This window comes from Panthera tigris, chromosome D1 (assembly GCF_018350195.1).
Source record: "Panthera tigris isolate Pti1 chromosome D1, P.tigris_Pti1_mat1.1, whole genome shotgun sequence".
Classification (NCBI taxonomy): domain Eukaryota; kingdom Metazoa; phylum Chordata; class Mammalia; order Carnivora; family Felidae; genus Panthera; species Panthera tigris.
In genome coordinates, this window is record NC_056669.1 from 37,252,993 (window position 1) to 37,277,500 (window position 24,508).

General features: G+C 41.5%; 1 protein-coding gene across 1 annotated transcript in view; it reads left to right on the forward strand.

Annotated features, from left to right (window-relative positions):
- MAML2 (mastermind like transcriptional coactivator 2) overlaps window positions 1-24,508 on the forward strand; it is a 346,468-nt gene that overhangs the window by 68,716 nt on the left and 253,244 nt on the right. The window lies entirely within an intron of this gene.

Genomic DNA, 24,508 nt, shown 5'->3' on the forward strand with positions numbered 1-24,508 from the left:
AACATGTAAAAGTTAAAAGGTATTGAAGAAATGGTTTATCAACTATGTTTTTAGCCATGATTCTAAAGGCATCTGGATATACAAGTTATTCTCTGCAGCATTGTCTGTAATAATTAAGAGAGGAGTAACCTAAGTATCCACCAACAGGGAATTGCCTATATCACAATGCATCTATACATCAAAAATTATGTAATTATCAAATATTAGGACACAGTACATAAACATGAACATGGAATTAACCCAACAAGACATTAGATGAAAAAAAAGGTTGCAAAATATCATATGTAATATGAACCCATTTATGTGAAATTTTACATGTCTAATATGTATATACTTAGATGTAGTAAGATTAATGACAGTTTAGAATACTTATAGTAATGATCTCTAGGTGGTTGGAGGCAGGTGATATTTATTCTTTTTTCTGTATTATTTTGATATTTACAAGAAGAATGTTTATTTTAACAAATTAAAATTATAAAAATGTAGGGGCACTGGGGTGGCTCAGTCGGTTAAGCATCTGACTTCAGCTCGGGTCATGATCTCACAGTTTCTGAGTTTGAGCCCCACATCTGGCTGTCTGCTGACAGCACAGAGCCCACTTTGGATCCTCTGTCTCCCTCTCTGTCTCCCCTTCCCCTGCACACGTGCTCTCTTTCTCAAAAATTAATAAACATTAAATACATATATGTAAAAAGGAACAGGCTTGTGAGCTGTAGGTGTTTTGCAACTTCTATTTCAAATTATGTTTTAATTTTTCCAATGGAATTCCACATTTACTATCCTTTTCCTTAGAAATATGTTTAATTGATAGGTGATCTGATTTAATTTTTCTGACTTTAAGAAGTTTTCACAATAGAATAAATACATGATTATAAAGAATAAGGAAAAATATAAGAAATGCACTAACATTTTATGGTTAACAACAGAGAAATATAAAAGTATAACAACAGGAAAATAGTAGTAGAGAGAAACAGGAGTAAAGATGTCTGTAAAGGAAAAGGTGAGGATGATTTGAAAGAGAACTAAAACTGAAAATACCAAGAAAGTTTGCAGCAAAGGAGACACAATAGAATGCTACTACCTTATAATGAGCATGGATTACATATTATAAAAGTGTAAACATAAGGATTTGACTCCCTCAACAGTCCTAAGCATTTGGTAGATTAAAAGTTTTAAGTTTCTTTATTTATTTTGAGAGAGAGCTAACACAGGGGTGGGGGGGGAGGGGCAGAGAGGGAGGGAGAATGAGAGGATCTCAAAGAGGCTCCTTGCTGTCAGCACAAAGCCTGAGGGCAGGGGTGGGGGTGGTAGGGGCAGGCTAGAAGCAACGACCAAACTGTGAGATCATGACCTGAGCTGAAATCAAGAGTTGGACCCCTAAGTGCCTGAGCCGTCCAGGCTCCCCAGTAGATTAAAAGGCCTGGGAAAGGCAACCATCTTGCTTCATGTCACAAATTTAATATGGCAACTGCAGATCTCCTTGTTTTTTATGTACCAGGCAGCCTAAGACTTATCTTGTTTAGACATCAATATAATTTGGAGGAGTATCACCCCGTTTTGCAGCTGAGAAGAAAAGAGTCTCAAGTAACTTGCCCTAACCCACACAGCTGTTGCATAGAATAATCTGGACTCAAATTTAGGTCTTTTACCCCTGAATCCAAGTGTTTGTTTTTCTTTTTCCTTCTTAGCACTATAGAGAAGAATCTGCAATGGAAAGGGAAAATATAAATAAGATAAACAAAGGGCTAGAGATGCAAGCTTCAAAAGAAGTAAAACACTTTCCAAAATTAACAACCATTTGTGTAAATATATGGAAAGTAAATTACTTTCATTTGCATGAAATTACTATTTTGGGCTGGCATAGTTTTTCCCAAGTCAAATATTGATGAAACCCAGTTAATTCTGTCCCTTTTAATCTAAATTGGTCTTTTTTTTTTTTTTTTTTTTTTTTTTTTTTTTTACTTTTCAAGAGGTAAATAAACTGTTCTTCTAAAACCATTTACAATCTTTTTGGGAAAATAAGAAAGGCCATGCAAGAGAGACAAGATTATTACCTTGATTTATGTAAACAATACAGAATTCAGATTGTTTTTCACTGCCTTCAAAAGCAGTTCCATACTTCCAATGCAACTTGATGCCAGTTTTGATTGTGACTGTCCCTTTGTTTCTATGGTAACAAACTTTCAGGGGATCAGCAATACATAGAAACTTTGCTTTGAAACAAGCAAGGGAAAAACAATACCTGACTCTGTGTGCCTGATACACATAGTAAAGGCTGAATAAATGTTTACTGAATGGAAGAGTAAAATAGAAATAGTCTCAGGGATACAATGGTATGGTAATCAGATGTGGCGCTAAATTTGCATATGCAAACAACTTTCTGGGACAGAATAAACTTTAGCAAAACAGTAAGGTGTAGAGTTGTTTTTGCTTCACTTAGACCCGGATTGTAGCACAAAGAGAGCTAAGTCGAAGGCTTAAATAGCTTAATTGTGTAGCAAGTTAGAAGTTAAAGGGTCAGAGTAATGTTAAATAAATGAAGCTGTTTTGGAGAAAACCTGTAATGCTGCATTCCAGGTCTCCAAAGGCACAGTGCCATTTTTGTGTGTGTTAAATCAGTTTAAGGCCAAATACTGGTGTTTGCTGACTTCCAGAGCTTCCTTATGTTTTCAGTCTTTGCAAAGCAGCATAGCGAAGCACACGGTACCTAAATCTGGTGGGCTTCTTCTTAGATTTTGCTGGGAAGGTATTTAAATACATGTTGTTGTTTTGTTTTTTGGTTTTGCTTTCTGTTCATAATCTGGCCCATTTTCTAAAAACTTTAGGTTCTGGCAGTTGACCATGTACATTTTAAAAGATGTCTGAGAATTCTGACCCGCATAAGGTGGGTGCCTTTTGAGAAATCACAGAAGCCTTTTAATACGGAGAAGGGTAGTATCTAGATGTGTGGGTCAATCAACTCATTTGACAAATATTTATTGAGCTCCTACTGTGTGCCAGGCACTGTAGTAGGCACATGGTAAGAGGCCAAAAATCCTTGCTCTCATGGAACTTCCATTCTACTGGGGAAAACAGAAACGTAAAATAAACAGGATGTTAGATGGTGGCAAGTGCTATAGAATTAAATAAGGCAAAGACGGTGCTAATTTTATTTTTTTAACGCTTATTTATTATTGAGAGACAGAGTGAGCTGGGGAGGGGCAGAGAGAGAGGGAGACACAGAATCTGAAGCAGGTTCCAGGCTCTGAGCTGTCAGCGCAGAGCCCGACACAGGGCTCGAACTCACAAACCGTGAGATCATGACCTAATCCAAAGTTGGATGCTTACCCGACTGAGCTACCCAGGCGCCCCTAGACAGGGCCAATTTTAAATAGAAAGGTCATAGAAGCCTCACTGAGAAGGTGGCATTTGAGTGGGGACCTAACGAGGGTGTAAGAGAGTGCCGACGGGTATCAGGTAGAAGGGAATTCCAGGAAGGCTAACAAAAAGTGTTCTAGGAAAGTAAGATGATCAGTGTGTCTGTAAGCAGGGGAGAGAGAAATGGGAATTTATATCAAGTACGTTGTTGGAGACCTGGGAGAGGAAGTAGGTGGCAGATTGCATAGAATCTTGCAGACCATTGTGAGGACTTTTGTTTTTGTTCTGAATGAGATGGGAACTCTTTGGAGTTTTAAGCAGAGTAGTGGCATAATCTGACAGGTTTTCAATGGATCATTCTGGCTCTTTTGTTTTAAGAAGCCTGAAGAGAGAAAGGGCAGAAAAAGGGGATAATTAATATAGGAGATTTTCACATTAATGCAAATAAGAAATGATGGTGCCTTGGGAAAGGCAGGTGGTGGCAGAAGTGGTGCTATTTGTTGGATTCTGGAAGCCTGTGGATTCAACTGCACTTTTAATGGATCGGATATGAGGTAGGAAGGGCGAGTCAACAATGATACCATGTTGTGGGGTGCCTGGCTGGCTCAGGCAGTGAAACGTGAGGCTCATCTCAGGGTGGTGGGTTTGAGTCCCACATTGGGTGTAGAGATTGCTTAAAAATAAAATCTTAAAAAAAAAAAAAAAAAAAGAACAGTAATGCCAAGTGTTTTCACTGGAGCACCTGGAAGAACAGGGCTGCTGTTTATCAGGAGACACTGTGGAGGATCAAGTTTTGGGGAAAAGATTAGGAGCTCCATTTTGGACATATTACGTCTTAGACATCTAAGAAAAGGTATCATTTGAATATACCAGTTTGGAGACGTCTGGGTTAGAGATACAAATTTGACAGTCGTCAATGACTAGACTCAAAGACAGTATTTCGAGCCGTGAGGCTCAATGAGAGGTTGGTGGACTGAGCTCTGGCACTGCCAGCATTCAGAGGTCAAGGACACAGGGATGAAGCCCCAGAGGAGGCTGGGAGAGGCAAGTGAAAGAGGAAGATCGTTGGGAAGCCAAATGAAGAATACATTGCAGGCAAATGTGAGGAAAAACAAAAAGAGCTTTTGGAGCGTTACATTTATCTACCAAGTTCTGCCAAAGTGAGTAGGAAGAAACAGGAGTTAGTTAACTTGGTCCCTTCAGCAGCAGCCGTGCTTCCGTCATAAGCCAGTCATTTAGGCTGAACAGAGCTGAAGCAAATGCGGACGATGATGATTCATGTGACTGGAGGCTGCTGGAATCTCACTCCATTCACACAATTATAGACTCTTACTTTGGGAAAGACCAGGAAGGCGACCTAGTGTGAGCTACAAAACCCCCACCACAAATACATCCAGTGATTTTTCTTAATTGTCGTCAATAACAGGTGACTTCAGATTTCTGAGAATAGTTTGTGCATCTTTGAATTCCTCTAATTAGCAGCTCCAATAAACACAGCCAAATCAGTAGCACGGTACATGAGCGAAGTGGATCATGATGCCCACATTGTATCGATGCATAACTGTCTTTAAAAATTGTTTTTTTTTTTTAATTTTTTTAACGTTTATTTATCTTTGAGACAGAGAGAGACAGAGCATGAATGGGGGAGGGTCAGAGAGAGGGAGACACAGAATCTGAAACAGGCTCCAGGCTCTGAGCTGTCAGCACAGAGCCCGACATGGGGCTCGAACTCACGGACCGCGAGATCATGACCTGAGCCGAAGTCAGCCGCTTAACCGACTGAGCCACCCAGGCGCCCCTAAAAATTGTTTTAATGTTTATTTATTTTGAGACAGACAGAGCGTGAGTGGGGGAGGGGCAGAGACAGAGGGAGACACAGAATTGGAAGCAGGCTCCAGGCTCGGAGCTGTCAGCACAAGGCCGGATGCGGGGCTCCAACCCACGAACCGTGAGATCATGACCAAGCTAAAGTCAGAGGCTTAACCAACTGAGCCACCCAGGTGCCCTGATTCATAGCTTTCTGAAGTATGTTTCTGAATTTGCAGAGTTTTACCCCAATCCAAATAAACAGTCAAGTGGTCCACCATTGGCTTGATTTACATGCTCATTTTCCTCCAGAGTCGAGTTTTTGATTTTTCAAATGTCCGTTTCTTAGAAGCTGTGAGGGAGAAAATACACTTACCAGCTTTTTAAGGTATATGCTTAATGATGCTCTGGTAGAGGGGAAATAGAAAATTAAATAAAGATATCCAAATACTGTCATAGCATCAACCTTCTAATAAACGAGAGATCAGAAATCCTAGACGGCAGAGGTAGTGTCCTACTGCTTCGAGATGTAGGTGCCTGTCAGTAAGAGAAAGCCATGCCCACGTTTCCAGAGTCACTATGAAATCACATTTCAAATGCTTTCAACAGGTGCCACAAGTTGAATGTCTCTTGGTATAGGAAGAGGGGCTGAGATGTTCCAAATAGTGCATAAAAATAACAAATGAACTGAAAGAACAAGCACAGTGAGGTCCTAAGAGGTGTAAAGGAAAAAAAAAAAAAACCAGGTCGGTCTTCTCCACTAGCAGGGGTACCTCCCACCGTGCTGGAGGGACAGCCCTTTCCTAATTAGACTCAACGCAGAGTTCCAGTCTGAAGTGTGACTAGCTGAAACCAGCCGCTTGAAGTAATTGAGTCCCTGCAGGGAGGGCAGAACAGGTAGGGGTTTCCTTCCCCCGCTGCCTGCCAATGGTTCCCCTACACAGGGTTACAGAGTTTGTGTTCCTACCTGGGGGCAGCACGGGGCAGTTACTAATGCACCTACAATATGCAGTGCAAATCAGCACCACTGCGGTAAGCAGGAGGTAATTACATTTCACTTGTTTAATTAAGTTTTGCTTTCTGGTTGCCTTGGAGGAACTGTTAAGAAAGGGTGTTTTGTTTTTTTTTTTTCCTCCCCTCATGCCTTTTTTTCTTTTCCTCCCCTAGCTAGAAACTGAGCAATTCCACATTGTGCTAAAATGGATACACGGTGTTTGTGTTGGCTGAATTAAGCTCATATAATCATATATTTCCTCTCTTTTGTCTGTTTGCACCACAATCTTAATATGCGGGATAGAAATTTCATTTAATGGAGACATAAGTTTTCTATTGTCTTAGGGCTTATTTAAAGCAGCTCATTCTCCATTAGAATGCTTTTCTGTACTTTAGTCACCAGCTCAGCCCTGATTCCATCATTGTTTTACACCATTTTCTTTAAAGGCCATGCATTTTCCATAAAAGTCCAAGTAGCTGATAAATTTGCGACATCTGCAAAGAAATCTCCTGCCTGTTTCTCCTAGGGTTTGCACACATACAAATTGTACATTAGGAATGCTATACCTTTCCTCAGAAGGCTACACCGTCATTCACTCATTCTTTTAACAATTACTTGTTGGGGAGCCTGAGTGGCTCAGTTAGTTAAGCATGCAACTCTTGTTTTGGCTCAGGTCATGATCTTACATTTTGTGAGATCGAGCCCTGCTTTGGGCTCTGCATTGACAGCATGGAGCCTGCTCGGGATTCTCTCTCTCTCTCTCTCTCTCTCTCTCTCTCTCTCCCTCCCTCCCTCCCTCTCTCTCTCTCTCTGTCCTTCTCCCAGCTTGCGCTTGTGTTTGCTCTCTCTCTCACAAATAAATAAATGAACATTTTTTAAAAAATTACCTGTGGACCTACTATGTAAAAGAATATGTGATATGCTCAGTGGGAGATTTACTCGTGAGTAAGATTACAGTGTAGTAAACCTAAAATATTTCTAAATTTTTATGCGTTGAATATTTCATCACAGAGGGGCTTCTCTCTTACACACCTTCACGAGTATGGTAGTCACTGAGGCACGTCCTTTGGAACATACCTAAGCAGAGAAGAGTGAAAGCCTGTCATAGCACAGGAACTCTAGAAAAAGTGCATCCTGCCACTAAACACCCACACATTAATATCTAGATTAGTATTTGGCTTCTATCCTTGAGGTCAGGTCAGCATTTGAAACTTGTAGACTCTTTTGAGATATAATTAATTAGAAAGCGATGTGGTCAATTTCACTCTATCAGGAAAGCTCAGAATGACACCAATGTGTTGTTTTCTAAAGGCTGTCATCTTCTCGAAGCCCAGCTGGGCACTGACCTGGGAGGGACATGGCCTTTACTGCTGAGTTGTCTGATCCTTTTCTTTTGAGCCGGGCTTCCACTGTGCAGACGTTAGTACTGTGGCTACAGGAGCCGTATCTAGTAATTCCCTTGGAAGAATACGTCACTTGCAGGAATGATTCATGGGGAAAATGTATTGTTTATCCATCACACTCTCTGCCCCTACTAACTCTCCCTTCCTCTTCCAAGCACTGAGGCCAAGAAAGGGCCCCCCGCTTTCCTATCCATGTGCATGGACCGAAATGCTTTGCACTGAATGTGGTGCCGGGTCTGGCAATTTCTTGCCCTCTTCCGCAGCCTGTCCTCCTCTGTGGCAGTCTCTACCAAGTTTCTAATGAAAGGCAGCTGACACTGCGTGTCTTAGGCACTAGAGAGTAAATAATACGGTTTGTTTACCTAGCAATCCGAATGCACTCATTTCCTCAGGTTAATATTATAGCCTTAGCATTGTTAAGTCCTGGCCATCTGCTAACATTGTGAAAGCCAAAAGGTCTTGCTCCTCAGAACTCCTCTCCTGACAGAGTGTTGTAAAGACATATTTAGCAGATTAAATATGTCAGTGGTTTGTAGTGCTTGCTTGCAACCCGTGCATTTCAGAAACATCTTAAGAAATGATGTAGGGGCATGTGGGTGGCTCAGCCGGGTGAGCGTGCAACTCTTGATTTCAGCTCAGGTCATGATCCCAGGGTCATGGGATCAAGCCCCATGTTGAGCTCTGTGCCGAGCATGGAGCCTGCTTAAGATTCTCATTCCTCTGCCCCTTCCCCATCTCTAAAATAACAAAAACAAAACAAAACAAAACAGAAAACAACAACAAGAAAAGAAAACAAGAAAAGAAAGAAAAACAAAAAGAAAAGGTGTGGTGAAATGTTGCAGTAATCACAGCTCTTCATTGCAACACCCAGAATGTTTAAGGTGCAGGCCCTCCTTTATTAGCTTATAACACATAACTTGAAACTTCAGTAAGGTAGAGTAGAGGGGAAAGATTCCAAGATGGATAAAATAAAGCTGAGGGAAATTAAAACGCCTTGCCCAGTGTGACTAAGCGGGTCAGGAATAGAACCTGACTCCTAATAGAACACATTTTTGTGTGGGTGGCACAAAAGAACGAGACATGTTAACAATCAGAAAGAACTCAAGTTCAGCCATAAAGCATATTTGTACACACTGTTGCATATTGTGTTCGAATGACTTATTTTTGCCTCGGTCTGTTCCAGTGCACATTCCTGCAGAGGTAGGTATTTGTTTGGAGGTCATTTTTTTTTTTTTTTTTCCCCTCCGGCAGCATACAAGAATCAGAGTTTCCAGATAGTGAGCTGAGGTGGGGGTAGGGATGATGGGCTCCACACGTTGTGACCAATTCCGCAACAGCTGGCAACATCTTGGTTTGTGAGGGGACTTTACAGAGGTTATGGACCAGGCTTAGCACCTCCACCAGTTTACCTGAGGATGAATAGTTGCTGACGCAACTATTGGGGATGAGATAGCCCAGGCGGGAGACACTCAGGCACATGTGGCCACAGCTCGGGTTATAGGACCTAGGGAGGTGCCCTGGTCCTTATTTGAATTATAATTCTAACCAACACTTATTTCAGAGGAATTTCCCTACATTAATACAATTTTTCCTCACAAAAGCCCCAAGAAGGAGGTATTTTACTACGTGAGTGTCACAGTTCTTTTATGAGGGCACAAACGGGCTTAGGGAGACTGTGGCATGTTCTGGGTTCTACGACTGGTAAGTAAAGATCACAGGACATATGTTCATGTCTTGACTCCAAAATGGCTGCTCTTTTAATGGTACTGACCACTTTGACGCCTCAAAGTAGTCCCTGTGGCCACACGAGGCTCCCTCCACACTTGCAGAGCCAAAGTACAGAATCAAAGGAATTTCTCTTGTGCTCAGGGGGTGTGTAAAATGTCAGGACCCCATTCTGCCTTTCCTTTCCTACGGAGCCATCTTGGCTCTCCCTTGGGTGAATGCACATCATCCGTGTGGGGTCATCTGCCTTGAGGCATAATGGACACCAGACTTCCTTTTAAGGTGCTATGTATGATTCATTAATAGTTTGATTTTTTTGCAAGATACATGAACATTTTTTGATTGAGAAATATTTTAGAAATGCTGAACAGATTATTATGAAATAACAATGACTAATATTGCTGTTAAATTATTGGAATTATAATGGCTTTAACCTTTTTTTTTTTTTTTTTTGCTTCAGTGTACTTATGTTGATCTGTTTTATCTTGCCTTTTAAATGACTTGTTGGCCATTTAACATTAACAACATTAACAATGTTGTTCTGTCTTATGGATCTTAGTTCCTCCTTCTAGCAGCTATAAGAAGTGTACTGAAAACATACCTGAGTTAGACATGGTATTTTGGAGAACTTTTTTAGCGACATGTAATAAAAGAAAAGAATTACAACTGGTTAAAGAAGTAACAATACAACTAATCTGAGGGTGAATAAAGTACTTGAGAAATAAATCATTTGTGTAGATATTATAATATCGTGTATACTCAACTCATTCAGATACATGAACTAGAATAGAAATTCCTAAACTTTTCTCCCCCTAATTCCTGGGGAAGCAGTTTACTACTAGATAAGACTGTAATGATTACTATTAAACCTATCTGAATAGAGACCAATAAACACATAGATGCAAAATAAGCATAAATTCATTTTTTTTAATTTTTTAATCTTTATTTTTGAGAGGAAAAGAGACAGAGCATGAGCAGGGGAGGAGCAGAGAGAGAGAGACACACAGAATCCAAAGCAGGCTCTAGGCTCTGACCTGTCAGCACAGAGCCTGACACGGGGCTTGAACTCACGAACCATGAGATCATCACCTGAACTGAAGTCAGATGCCTAACCAACTGAGCCACCCAGGTGCCCAACATAAATTCTTTGGTTTATTAATAGCTGATAGGATTGAAAAGAAGCCAGAAAATGCAAGAAGGTGATATTATAGTATACCATAAAAATATGGTCCTTGCAACCAGTGGATCTAAAAATTTGTCATCTCTTGGGTGGCAAATGAAACAGAGCATTAAATTAGGATAGAAAAAGGAAAATTTTTTAAAAATGGTGACCGGAAGGGAAAAATAAAAAGAAGCAAAATGAGCAGTAATCAAAATCCTGGGGGAAGTGTTTTTACTTTGATTTCTGTGAATTTTACTTATGCAGTAGGTAATGCTAATTGAAGGTTAAGTTAAATCTATCTCTGAGCACATTAAAAATTACTTAAAATCAGCAACTCTAGAAAAGTAAAGACCTGAATTTGTGACTAAACTCTGTTTTACCGTAAGACCCTCTATATACCTTTTAACCAACTCAAGTCTAAATTTCATACTTTTAGTGACACTTATTTCCAGATCAGCGGTGCCCAAACTTTAGTGCATGTCAGAATGTCTCAGGATGCTTGTGAAAAGTGGAAATTTCTGGGTACCGTCTCTAGATATTCTGGTTCAGTCGACATTGGGTGGATCCTAGCAAATGCAAGGACCTCAGACCACCTTTTGAAAACTCTAATATTGAGAATAACAAGCCAGGAGGGAAATGGCTCTTTAAGTCAGAGAATGCCATCAGTTTTTGTGAACTCTGACCCGATCAAATGTAAATTTTAAAATTTAATTTTTTTTAAGTTTATTTATTTTTGAGAGACAGAGCGTGAGCAGGGAAGGGGCAGAGAGAGAAGGAGACACAGAATCTGAAGCAGGCTCCAGGCTCCTTGCTGTCAGCACAGAGCCCGACGCGGGGCTCGAACCCACAAACTGCAAGATAATGACCTGAGCCGAAGTTGGCCGCTTAACCGACTGAGCCACCCAGGCGCCCCTAAAATTTTTGTTCCTGGTGATAGATTGGAAATAGGACATAGTCCATGTTGGTGAAAAAAAAAAGAATTATAAAGTTGCCTGATTAGACAACTTGGTTGCTTGTAACCAAACGATTTTGAACATACAACCTTTCGAAAGAGTGACCTAATCCAACTCTTCATTTCACAGAAGAGCAGTACGAGGCTCAGGGAGTTGAAGTCACTTGTAAAATTTCCCATAGCTCACTAGTGACCGTGCGAGGTTATTTTGCTCTTCCCATTCATTATGTCGTACTTCTTTTTTAAATTCTCTGACGATCGTTTAGTGCTATTAAAGGGACTAAGGGTGAGCCAAGTACCCCATCATTTGGTATCTTTGCTTTACACAGAAGAAGAAGGTTACAGACTTGTGTACACATAAATACAAACAGCTAACAGAAGCAATTGTGTGTTACAACAATATAATGTGTCTTGTCCTTCGTTTAAAAAAAAAAAATGCCATGAACCAGCGGATGGGGTAATGGGGCTAGGTTGTTGAAGGCATAAAATTGGAAATGAATTATGAGGCTCTAGGATGCTCTAACTTGGTTTTTCCTTCTGAAGGATATTCAGTTTTGCTTGGGTTTTTCAAAACTGCCCTCTCCCCAGAAAGCCTTCTAAGAATAAATAGCTTCTTACTTGATCTGTCTCCTGTACCAAATCAACTAGGATTTTTTAGGATTTGGGGGGTGGGGGGAGCTGCCAAATGACTAACAGTGTTTGAGGCAAATAGATTTTTTTTTTCTTTCTCTCACATCACAGTGTTTCTGTGCAAAGATAGGTCGTTGCTGGTAGTAATTTAGCAATTCAGTAACATCAAGGCTCGGGGTCAGTATCTCTGTAATTCTCTTGTCCTTTCTCTCGTGGTCTCAAGCTCAGGTTCACATTGGCATTCAGAGCGGGATGAGGGGATGGACGAAGGAGAAGAGGGTTGAGAATAGGTGGTGTGGTGTCTGTCTCTCTGACTTCTAGGCGTTCTCTCTGTTTTCTTCTACCACCATCTCTCTGGACGCTGCTGCTTTGCCCCCCTCTGCCCACACACCACACAGAGTGACCACAGGCCCAGACATACCCACAGTCAGAATCTGCACTTCGGGGGAGGCCTCCAACTGACAGGCCTTTAGCAATGTGGCACAGGTGTCCTAGGAGTATAGAGCGTTCTGTTGTACAATCTTTCTTCTCTGCGGATGTCCAGCAACCCTTCTTCCCTGCTTCCTTAAAGGAATGACTGAATCTGGACATGACATACTTATTCTTATTATTATTATTTTTAATCAGAAGTCAGTATCTCGAAAGAGTTTCTGAAAAAACTCTATCTCGAAAAACAGTATCTTGAAAAACCCGGGTTTTCTTCGGGTAACCTTTATATAGAAACCACAAAAAACGATTAAAGACACCTTCTGTTTGGACTCAGGCCCTGTCGTTCACGTTCAGATTGTTCAGGAAAAGAGGTGCTGACACCTTTACTGAGAGGAGTCACGGTCTTCCAAGCAGGAAACTGGTTTGACAACAGTACCGTGATGTGTCAGGTAGGCTGGCGGCCACCCTTGGCATCAGAGATTGGCTCTCTCCTTGGCTTCTGACTCTTGCGTGTGTGTCGGGGGAATCTTGTGAGTCACGGTTGGCCTTTCCAGACTGATGGAGTCTGAAGGAGCCTCTAGATTGTTGCATAAAATGGATTTTGCCAACAGTTGTCTTCGGCATACCCAAAGCAGAAGGGCAAGTCGGTTCATAAGTGGAAATTCTAGACAAACAACTGAAGTGAAAGACACCTCTGTGCGTAAATGCTTCCAGATGGAGGCCAGTTTTTCACCTCGCTCTCCACAGTTCTCATTTTAAAGCGTCATTGGGATGGTAGCACCGGAGCAAAGCGTGTTGGAATCGTTTGCCCCCGCCCGCCTTGCGAGCAAGGCCGACTTACAGTTGCGGGGAAAACACTGTCTAAAAAATAAATCTTAATTCCCTGTAGTCTATCAACACGTGCTTCTCAGAAGAAGAAAAAGGAGAAACATCTGAGGGAGACAGGGCTGAGTTGGTGGAACATCTTGAAGGGGCCTGGGCTCCTCTTAGAAAATTAAAAAGACATGTGGGTAGCCATTAGGAAGAGTCTGGTTGTAAAGCAGAGTAACATAAAGGGGGAACTTCAAGATACAAGTTTAAAGCAACACCCCGCAATGGTTCGGACCATAAGGTCATCAGGATTGTTTTCACCCTTCGAAAGGGCTCTGCACAGAGTTACAAATCATTTTTTTTTTTTTTTCCAAGAAAAGTCACTGGGCCAACAGAAAATGCCATTTGGCCTATAAAATATTCTTTGCTCCCACTGGCAGGCCCTCCTCCTATTTCCTACCAGCCATCCTCCCCTCCTTCCACAGCTTCCTGTACAAAAGGCTAAGATACCAACATCTGCCTGAAGGAAAAGCACACACATTGCAACCAAGTAAATAAATAAGAAGGAACGAAAGTCTGAGTACTCCATGTGGCTCTTATTCTCACTGGCTGATTCCCATTAGTCCTCTCCTTATTGTTATAATTTCTTTTAGGCGCTAGACAGATGGGCCTCAGCTCGTGGGTGATTTGGGATCTCCTGAGAGTGGCTGGAATGAAGCATATAGAGAATCTTTGAAACTTAACTTCTAAACACCCCGGATTAGACCACTGTATTCTTGGGCTTAGATGTTCGCTCAGGGAATGATGCTGGTCGGTGGTGATGCCTGGTCCACGGCCCAGCCATGTGGAGGGGGATGAAGGGTGAACGTGACTTCCCTCTTTAGAGAAGGCCTCTGCAAATCAGAGCTAATGGGGCCCTAATGAGAATGTTCATCTCCCAGTTTCTCTGTGCCAGGGCAGTGGATAACAACAGGATGTGGGTTTCAGACACGTGCAAATTTCTTCAAAGCTGCCTCTTTCAGTTTCATTCTTCTGTAAGACACTAGAAAATATAATCCATATATTAGAAACAAACATTTTTTCTTGCTACTAATGTGCTTTTGGTCGTGGTTCTGTCCCACGTCAGGACTGGATTCCATTCACATTTCTGTAAGCCACTCGGGTGACTGAGTCAATACCAACATGTGTTTAATTGGTACAATATGCAGATGAAAACACGGGATATTTACGAAGTAAGCGGATTACTGTGTACAGTACCCAAGTTTCACTTTCTGTAAATGTGAAAATAGATTGTATTTATCATCCATTAAGAGCGTTCCCAAGGCCTCAGTACTGCCCTACTCTGGACTTAGTTGATGGTTTTAATGAATGGGAACAAAAGATGTCAAAAACCACAAGCTTGTTGTTATAAAAATTGAAGACATTCACCTCTCGATTAATTTTTCTTAAAAAATGTTATGAAAATTGCATTATGAAATTAGGATCAAATAGACAGATGTGCATACATTTTTATTAGAGATGAGAAATTAGAGACTGGAGAAGAAGAGAGGGAATCGACTTCCATTCTGCGTATCTTCTGTTGTTACTCCAGCGCCCGCCCTTGGCTCCTTATCCCAGTCCATTTTGTTCCTTTCTGTTACTCGCTGTCTTTCCTGTCCCACATCGGTCTCTCCTTCCTTTCCTCCCCTGCTTTCTCCTTTTCCTAAGACCTCCCAGATCCAAAGTGAAGACAGAACACAAAAGATAGTCAGGACTGGTGAACAGAGAAATATGACGGCGTTTTGTTTTTTTTTTTAATCTCAAGTTTTGAGTTGTGTTTGCACTTGAAATATCCACACGATAAAAAGGAGGTTGCCATTTTAATTCATATTGTCTTGAAAACGCAAAGGCTCTTCTAGCTTTTCTCCATAATGAAGACTTTGTTGGATTGTGGGCTCTGTAGTTATGCTCCCTGAACGAATACCTTGAAAGGGAAACAATTCCAAGTCGTGTATCAAAAATTCAATTTGACATGTATTTAGTAAATGCCTCCCATGCCTGTGCATTTTGTTTATTCATTATAATAACAAGATAGAGTGGGTTCGTATTCTGTGCCAGCACTATACTCTGTTAAAAATCCAAAATGAAATAAAATACAAGATTCCTACTTTCAAGAATTTACAGCCTAATGGAGACAAAAGGATAAAAAGACCAGTTGCAGGGTGATGAGAGCGTCTTCTAATGGTACAAAGAACTGTGATTTTGAAAAGATGATGCAAACCAGTTATCTCTTGCTTAATGGAATAGACAGGCTACAGGAAATTTGGCAATAAAGCAAAGTTTATATAAATTGAAACATTTTCCTACAACTCCACTCTAAAATTGGAAACATTTTCCCACAGAAAAGCCTCCCAGAATGCTGACTGCAAAACTCGGGATCACAGAAAATACTGTATGGTATCTATGTTTGGCCTGCTGAAAATTGTGTCTTTGCAAGGTATTCCCAGCTTTCGTTTGTAGTTCCCATCCTGACACACACCGTTTTCTTCTTGTAGTACTTTTCTAATTCTGGGATGGCCCCTGCCTTGGGACTAGAAATATTCCTTTCTTTCTCACTAGGATCTGCTCTGTCTTCACACTCAGCCAGTGGAGCTCAGTTTGCCTCCCTCCTTTCTGTTGAGATATTTATGGCAGTTAATAGAGTCAAACAAGATGTATTCCAGCCCGATGTGCTTCTGAGGTTGCAGATGTGTAAGATAAGTGACTTCCTATCTCCATCTGTCTAGCTCAGGAACAAACTTAGGGTGAGGAATGCCTGCTTTAGCCATTCATTCAAGAAATATGTATTGACTGCCTACCATGTACAATCAGAACACGGTTTCTAACCTCATGAGCCTATCACGTCACATGGAAAGATGCATTAAATACTTACCTGTTTGTAATTGTGGTAAGTGCTACCGAGGACACGTATGGCAGTAACCATAGATACGCTTTTATGGGAACTGATTTTGTCTGGAACATGAACAAAGATCAGGAAACGCTGCCCTGAGGAGGTGATGTTTAAGCTGAGATATGAAGGATACATAAGAATTCCTCCAGGCAGAGGGAAGAGCAAAGGTTTGGGGGCGGGAAGAAACATTTAGAGTTCGGTGTGGCCAAAGTGAAGAGAGTGAAAATGACAGAGTGAGACAAGAAGGAATGGGGTTTGGCTCCTGGGCTCTGGAATCAGATTTCCTAGTTAGAATCCTGGTCTCACAGCTGTTTCCCTTAGAAATACCTTGGGCTCCAAATAACAGAAAGCCTGCCTTGGTGAGGTTAATGTATCAAGCACAGCATATTGTCGCCACGAAACAAAAAGGCTGAGAAGAAGCAGTCCAGGGTTGCTGAAGGTTTGATGAGTTCCTCACAGGTCCTGGCCCTTTGCCTCTGCTGCTCTGCTTTCTGAGTTTGTTGCTTTGCCATTTCTGGGTCTTGAAGTGGCCTCGGGCAGGATGGCCCCATTGGAGGCAGGAGGAAGGGGAAAGATGTGTAATGCCAGGTCCTCTCATCAGAAAAGCTAAAAGCTCAGAAGTCATCTGGGGAACTTCTGCCTACACACCATTTGTCAGAGCACAACCCAAATGGTAAGGAAAGCAGGAGAGTGAGAACGTGGATTTTCTGGCTGCGCTAATGGAGGCAGCCAAGAGAAAGGGTATTGGAAATGTGCATTGATTTCCTCCATAAACAGTGTCTGACACAGTTGCTCCCCAGCTTTCTGATCTTATCAAGTAACTCAACTTCTCTAGTTCCTCCTCTGAAAAATGGGGACACTGAAAATCATCAGCATTTCTGTGCCTGGAACAGATGTGTTCAACTGGTGTGAGCCCTGACATTATGCCTGGCAGATACGCAGCAACCAAATTACCAAGAGCTTTGTGAACCGTATTGATAATTTTGTGTTTCTCCGTAGTACAATGAGAAGGTATCAAAGGATTTTAAAGGGGGGGGGGGCAGCATGATCATATTTGTGTTCTCAAAAGAGCCTTCAATCTATCCTCTATCAGACATAGCCCATTTTGTTAACCCTGCAGAATTTCGGCAGAATGTTTTCTTCCCTGTCTTTGCTCTCGGATAACTTTTCTTTTCATTCTTTGTTGGCCATCAAAGTTGTTTGGAGATGTATGAAATTAGAATGTAAGGCAGGTGGTTTGGGTTTCTTTGATTTTTTTAAAGAACTTTTTTTAACTTGGGGCAATCAAATACTGCCAGAATATCAACATGCCTTTATCAGGATTTTCAAATCTATTTGGCTGATAGTGCACCTTTGGGGTGGGAAAAACGCATCACAAAAATTTTGCTTCACTTACTTGAACTGCTGCCCCACTGTTAAAGGCACAGCAAGCTTACGTGTTTAAAAAAAAAAAAAGAGCTAGAGCATTCCTTTTGCACTCCCACTCGCCCCTGAGGTTCTTCCACTTCCTTCCTATGGCTTTTTTTAGATGCGAGTGTGTTTTTCTCACGTCCGGCAACAAAGGATGTTTTGTGCTGCTACTGAGGTTTGTGTGTGTGACTTACTTTAGAACTCTTTCTAGAAAGTGCTATTACTATTTGCATAGAGTTAGTCGAACTTTATCTTGAGTGAAAGTCTCTCGGATGGCTGTTTTTGTTTTTGTATGCAGATTTACCACTATTTAATTTCAAATGCATTTTCCTTGTGTGTTTTTTCTTTCCTTTTTAATTTAAATTTTAGTTAATTAACAGACAATGCAATATTGGTTTCAGGAGTAGAATTCCTTGAGTGTTTTAAAATGATCCTAAAAGGACCTATCAAAATTCCTCCAGAAGTCCCACACAAGTTCTTATCTTTAGAAAAAAAAAGTTTAAATGATGTTTTCAGTTTATTGTATTTATTCCTACATGCTTTGTTAAAGAGTTTGTCACTTCTTTCTTAGCTATGTCATAACGAGGGGGACATAGTGACTACTTCTAAGCTTTGGTGATTTTCACAGAGAAAAGTATTTGCCACAGTCACAATGTGCCATGCTGGACCTATTAGATGCTTTGACACGAGGTGTTCCATCTAATTGTAATTCTCTGAGCAGTGAGACAAGGTGAAATAAACGGAGCTCAGATGGCTGAGAATTGTGCCATAAATCCTGTAAGAGAATTTACCTTTCCATTGTCAGAAAATATAAATCACATGAAACACACTGGAACGGCGTCCCCTTTTCTGAGAAGTGGGGTCTATATCCCAGGTTTTCCTTCTCAATGCAGAGAAAGCTATTAAATGAACTGCTGAAGATTTTAGGCACATTCTGGTGGCCAGTCTCTGTGTACTCCCAGCAAAAATCCCAGTAATCGATACTGTAAACAGGCAGCACTTGCTTGGGTGCAGAAGTAACTACCTTAGCTGCTTGGTAAACAATATTGCAGTGGAGCTACCTGTCTGCTTTCAGTAAATGACAAGCCCGTCGTCTAGGTAGGAAGGATTCTGCTCCATGTGGATATTATGGTTTCTCTTCTGTTGGAGTTAGAAGGGGAGCTGAGATTCCAAGATCAATTTAGTGTCTAAATTCCTTGGCATTTGTCATGTTAGATCAGCACATCTCTGGTGGCTTTCAGTAGTTATTTTAGCATTGATTTTCCTCTAGTAGAGTAAATCAAAGGAAGATTTAGAAAATCAAAGTCAGTTTTTCTTGGCATTTTCTCAGAAACAAAGGGAAGCTCTGGTGTTGATGAGTATTTTTTTTTTTTCTCATCTTTACGTACGATGCAAAATCACTCTGTGTGAATCTCTTTCCTGTGTAGAGTATCTACTAGAGGCAGAGCCCTGGACATTTCTGTGCTTGGGAGATTATGCAAAATAATTTTAAGGCACACCAATAGACTTGGAGGAACTAAGTATTTAAAGAGACAAGATGTGGGGCACCTGGGTAGCTCGGTCAGTTAAGCATCAGGCTCTTGATATCGGCTCAGGTCATGATCTCAACCACTCTGGATGGAGCCCCGCATTAGGCTCTGTGCTACCAGCTCAAACGCACGAACTGCGAGATCGTGACCTGAGTTGGAAGCGTAACCGATTGAGCCACACAGGCGCTCCGGGCCTGTTGTGCATCTTAAAGGAGTGAATTAAGGTAAAAGACAGAAGAGTACGCTGCACAAAGCATCACATAGGGGTTTGCTTTTGTATTTGTGGGGATTAGATATAATGCATGTGAAATACTTCATACCTATGTAGGAGGTAGCTATTAACACATTATTTAGAGAATTCAACCCAATGTATAGTACTTATTTGATTTTCAATAAATTTTGATTGACTCACCTACCTACTGTGCATATCTGTGTGTTGTGGGGGAGTGTGTAAAAAGAGAGAAGAGCACATATTCCCCAACATCATAAAAAACATTTATGCAGAACAGAATGGATAACAGCCAGGCCATATATCTAGGAGTGTTCTAGCTATACTGTCTAGTGCTTAAATGATTTGTTTTGTCCTTATTTCTAGGCTTATTTTTTTTTCCACTGATGCTTTTCTAACAGTTTCACCTGTGGATAGAACCTCTAATACCCCCAAAATCAAAGAGATAATCACTGATGATTGTTTTACCACCATAGATGGTTAAAACATACTTGGTCTTTGGACCTGACTAGAAACCCAATTAATAATAATTACAGGCATTTTCCAATGTATAAACAATTTATATTCCAAAAACTCAGTTATGAAGCAAGAATTTGGATCTAATAATGCAATTTCCCGTAAAAATAATGTTATAAAAGATTATTAAAATTAGGCCTACCTAATTATCTCAGTATCTTGAAGGAAAGAAATGGTACTATAGACTGCTAGTCACTGTGTATGAGTCACGAGATGTGTTTTGAATTCTAACTACAGAGCTATGAGAAAATATCCACCTGTAAAAATCCTGGGGATGATGGAGATGAAAGGGTTGCCTCCCACCTGTCCTCCACCACCTTTAGTTTACTAAAGAGAGGTACGAGTTTGGGGGACATGGTTTTCACCGGCAACTTCAGCCTAGGTTTTCTGGGCAAATCAATGGCCGGAGAGAAAGAGGGGTGGTGAGGCGAAAATCACCTTTGTTATGTATATGTAATCTGTAAAGACTATTTTATTGTTAATACCTTTGGCATATGTTTCACTGTCCCAGACTCCCTGCCCTCCACCCCACTCCACCACACCACAAACCAACCAGGGCCATGGTCCTAGGGGATAATTCCAGTTCTTTCCATCAGAGTTCTTCCTGCAGTCACCCCCAGAATGAAATTGAGAGGGCTTTCAGGTGAAGACATCCTGAAAGTCCCCCTTTTACAAAGGCAATATAAAAAGAAAAACGTTTGCAATACCATTATCACCAAATGAGTCACTATTAATTCTGAATTGAGTCAGATTTAATTGTTTTGCCAGCCAAAAGGCCTCCCTCACTACGGAGTCCGTATACACATGTGGCCTGGTAGAGAACTAGAATATTTTGCCATTTAATATGTGTCCTTCACTTAATGCTTTGCGTACAAAACAGAAAGCAGTAGTAGCTTTCTTTATGATCCAAAGCTGGTGGTAGTGTGGCACCAGGTTCTGCATTCATTCAACAAACATTTAACTGAGCTTTTGGTGTGTGCTTCTCATGGGTACTAAATGTAAAATACTGAAAAACAAATAATTTGTCTGCTGAGGCCAGATGATAAACATACAATAACAATATAGTATATCATATAGTGGTAAATGCCAAGTCGGGGATACATTTCATATAGAATTGTCTTGCAGAAGGTCAGGGAATGAGCCATGTGACCATCTGGGAGAAGAATTATCAGGCAGAGAGAATAGCACGTACAGAGCCTCTGAGCCAGGAGCATCTTTTTGACTAAGATATTCTAGCTGGATAGGAGTAAGGTAAGGGAGATTGGTGGGAGAGGAGGTCAGAAAGGCAATGGGGGTAACTTGTAGGGCTTTGTAGACCATTAGAAAGATTTGCTCTTATTCTAAGAAATATGGGGATATTTTCTGAAGACAGAGCCCATTGGAGTGCCAACACACTGGATTTGGGGTATCAAAGAAAGAGCAGAACCAAGGATAAGTCAATACGTGGGGCCTATACAACTGGAATTGCCATTTGCTGAGCTGGGGAATATTATTGGAATATCAAGTTTGGTAACAGGGAAAGAAGGGAAGATGGAGAATTAACATTTTCATCATAAACGTGTCCAGTTTGACGTACCTATTAGCCATTCAAGTGGGCAGGGGTATGAGTAAGCTGGAATTCATGGGCAAGACCTGGCCTAAAAGTATACATTTGGGTATTTAAGACCATAAGACTGAAAACACCAGAAAAGAAGGGTAGATAAAGAGAAGAAGAGATGTTAGGCCTGAGTGCTAAGACTCTCCAATGTTTAGAGGTCAGACAGATGAAGCAGAGCTAGCAAAGGAGACAGAGAAAACATGTCCAGCGTGGGAGATGACATAGAAGATGGTGCCGCAAGAGGCAGTGAAGAAAAGTTAAGAAGGAGGGAGTGTTTGTCCATATCAAACGCTACAAATAAGTTATGTAAGCTGAAGAATGGTAATTGAGTATAAAGTTTGATAGAGGCCATTGCCAACTTCCAGTCGGTGCTCTGCCAGGACACTGGCTCTCCTGACTTGTAGCGTCTACCAATTTCCATGTTGTAAATATTCCCATCATAGCCAACTTCAAGCTGCCAGCGGTTTAAGACAAAGCTTGCAAAATTCTTGAATATTTACCAGGTGGCTCCTGCTAGCTCCAGCACACTGCCTTGACAGGAGCCATTTTGGTGGTGTGGGAAGAGGTTGGAGTAGATGCGTAAAAGATGCATCTGGAAGAATTGTAGACTGAGTGTGGACAACATTTTTGAGAAGTTAGGAAGAAATGAGGTGGTAAGTTGAGATGTGTGGTCAAGAGGTGTTTCTTATTAGATAGGAGATACAGCAACATGTTTGCTGCAGATGAGAATGATCCTGTGAGGGGGGGAAACTGGTGAAGAAGGAGAAAGCAGCGAGAACAGCTAAAGTGAAGGCCATGAGTGGGAGGGAGGAAAGGGTTCTAATGCACAGGGAGGGGGGTGGCTTGGTCTTAGCTGACAACATGGGGAGTTCCTTCACAGTAATTGCAGAGAATAGAGCAGCACCGTCCCAAACAAACCCAATGTGCGCCACTTATGTAATGTTAAAATTCTAGGAGCCATGTTTAAAAAAAAAAGTAAAAGGACCAGGTGCAATTGATTTTCATGACTCTTTGAACCAATATATACAAATTATTATCTCTAAAACATGTACTGAAAATGAAAAAAGTTATTGAGATTTTCCATTCATTTTGTATACTAAATTTTCAAAATCCAGTGTATTTTACATAAACAGCACCTCTCGATTTGGACTGGCCACATTTCAAGTGATCAATGGCCGCCACATGTGGCTAGGGACTACCATATTGGAGAAGGCAGGGATAAATAATCAGCTAAGTGGGGGGCGCCTGGGTGGCTCAGTTGGTTAAACGTCTGACTTTGGCTCAGGTCGTGATCTCACGGTTCATGAGTTTTAGCCCTGCATTGGGCTCTGTGCTGACAGCCCAGAGCTTGGAACCTCCTTTAGATTCTGTGTCTCCCTTCCTCTCTCTCTGCCCCTTCCGCACTCACACTCTTTCTCTCTCTCTCAAAAATAAACATTGGGGCACCTGGGTGGCTCCGTCAGTTAAGTGTCCGACTTCGGCTCAGGTCATGATCTCACAGTTCGTGAGTTCGAGCCCCACATTGGGCTCTGTGCTGACCGCTCAGAGCCTGGAGCCTGTTTCCGATTCTGTGTCTCCCTCTCTCTCTGACCCTCCCCCGTTCATGCTCTGTCTCTCTGTGTCTCAAAAATAAATAAACATTAAACAATTTTTTTAATAAATAAACATTAAAAAAATTTTTTTAATCAGTTAAGTGGGTAGACATGTTGGTAGCAGTTGTGGAAGTTCTCTTCTGTTTGCTTCTGTTTTCTCAGTGGTATAGGAATCACTTCCATCCAGTGAATTAGACTAATAATTAGGCACAACATGCGGGAGGTATGAGGAGAGAGGGAGAGGTGGGAAATAGTCATGTAGGAGAATGACAGAGTGAGGGGACCCAGAAAAGCACACTAGAATTGGGTCAGCACTGATGGCCCACCTGACGTTAGTGGTCCAGAATCGAAAGGGCGATCAGCAGTCCTGAGAGAGTGGGGTTTTTTTTAGCCACCTTCTCCTCTGTGAGGCATGCTAGGGGCATGGGCATCTGTGGTGTGGGCAAAGTTGGATGTAACCAGAGTGAAATGAATTGGAAAGCAGATGCCAAATCTGCCAATCCAATAAAATATGCTAAACTTTCCCCATAGGAAACTTGCCCTTTTCCCTTTCTGATCGAGGCTTTGTGTGTGTGTGTGTGTGGGGGGGGGGTTGGGGTGGGAGTATGAGATGTTAAGCAACAGTTGTGTGGAAAGAGTTTAAAAGCATAATGACATTCTTGTTTTGTTTTTTGGTGTGTGTGTGTGTGTGTGTGTGTGTGTGTGTGTGTGTGAACTGTCTCAGAATTCTTCTCTCAGCAAGCCCTCCTAACTCTTTCTCTAGGGTTGCTTAACGGAACTATATGTGTCCCCTCTTCTCTGCTCAGAAGTCATCAAACTGTTTACTACGGCTTATTATTTTTGCAAGGTCTGAATCTGATATGTACTTGTCCCGACCAAATGGGTGTGTTAAACTGACTCTCTGTTTGTTGGAGGCTAGGAAGATGTTAATGAGGGTTCTGGTTCCCTGCCTGTAACCTGAAGCTGGCAGTCAACAGAACAAATCCGAGGGTTCCCAGCAGCACACTGAGGTCCTTATGTAAGGAGGATCACACGCGATTTTTGTCTTTGCAGAATTCCTCTCTGTATAATTATTCTTTTGATCATGCTACACATGAAAAGAAAAGCAACCGGGGGTATGAATCATGTCCTTGTTTCACTTGGAATTAACAATTGAGACAGGGTGAGCAGTCTGTGAGAGCTGCTGGTCAGAGGGAGGTGGTTCTCTGTGCTTGATTGACAAACTCAGTGCGTACCCTCAGAGCAGACCTCAAACTTTGTATGTCACATTGATCAGTCACCACGGGTGGCTCCATTCCTGGGTGTGATACTGCCCTAAGAGTGCAGCCTGCATTTTCTCTCCTGCGTGTGTGAGAGCACTTCATTGTTCTTCACCAAGTAAGTTAGGTATACTTGACTCCATCAGGACTTCCACTGAAACATGGAAGGAATTTTCTCA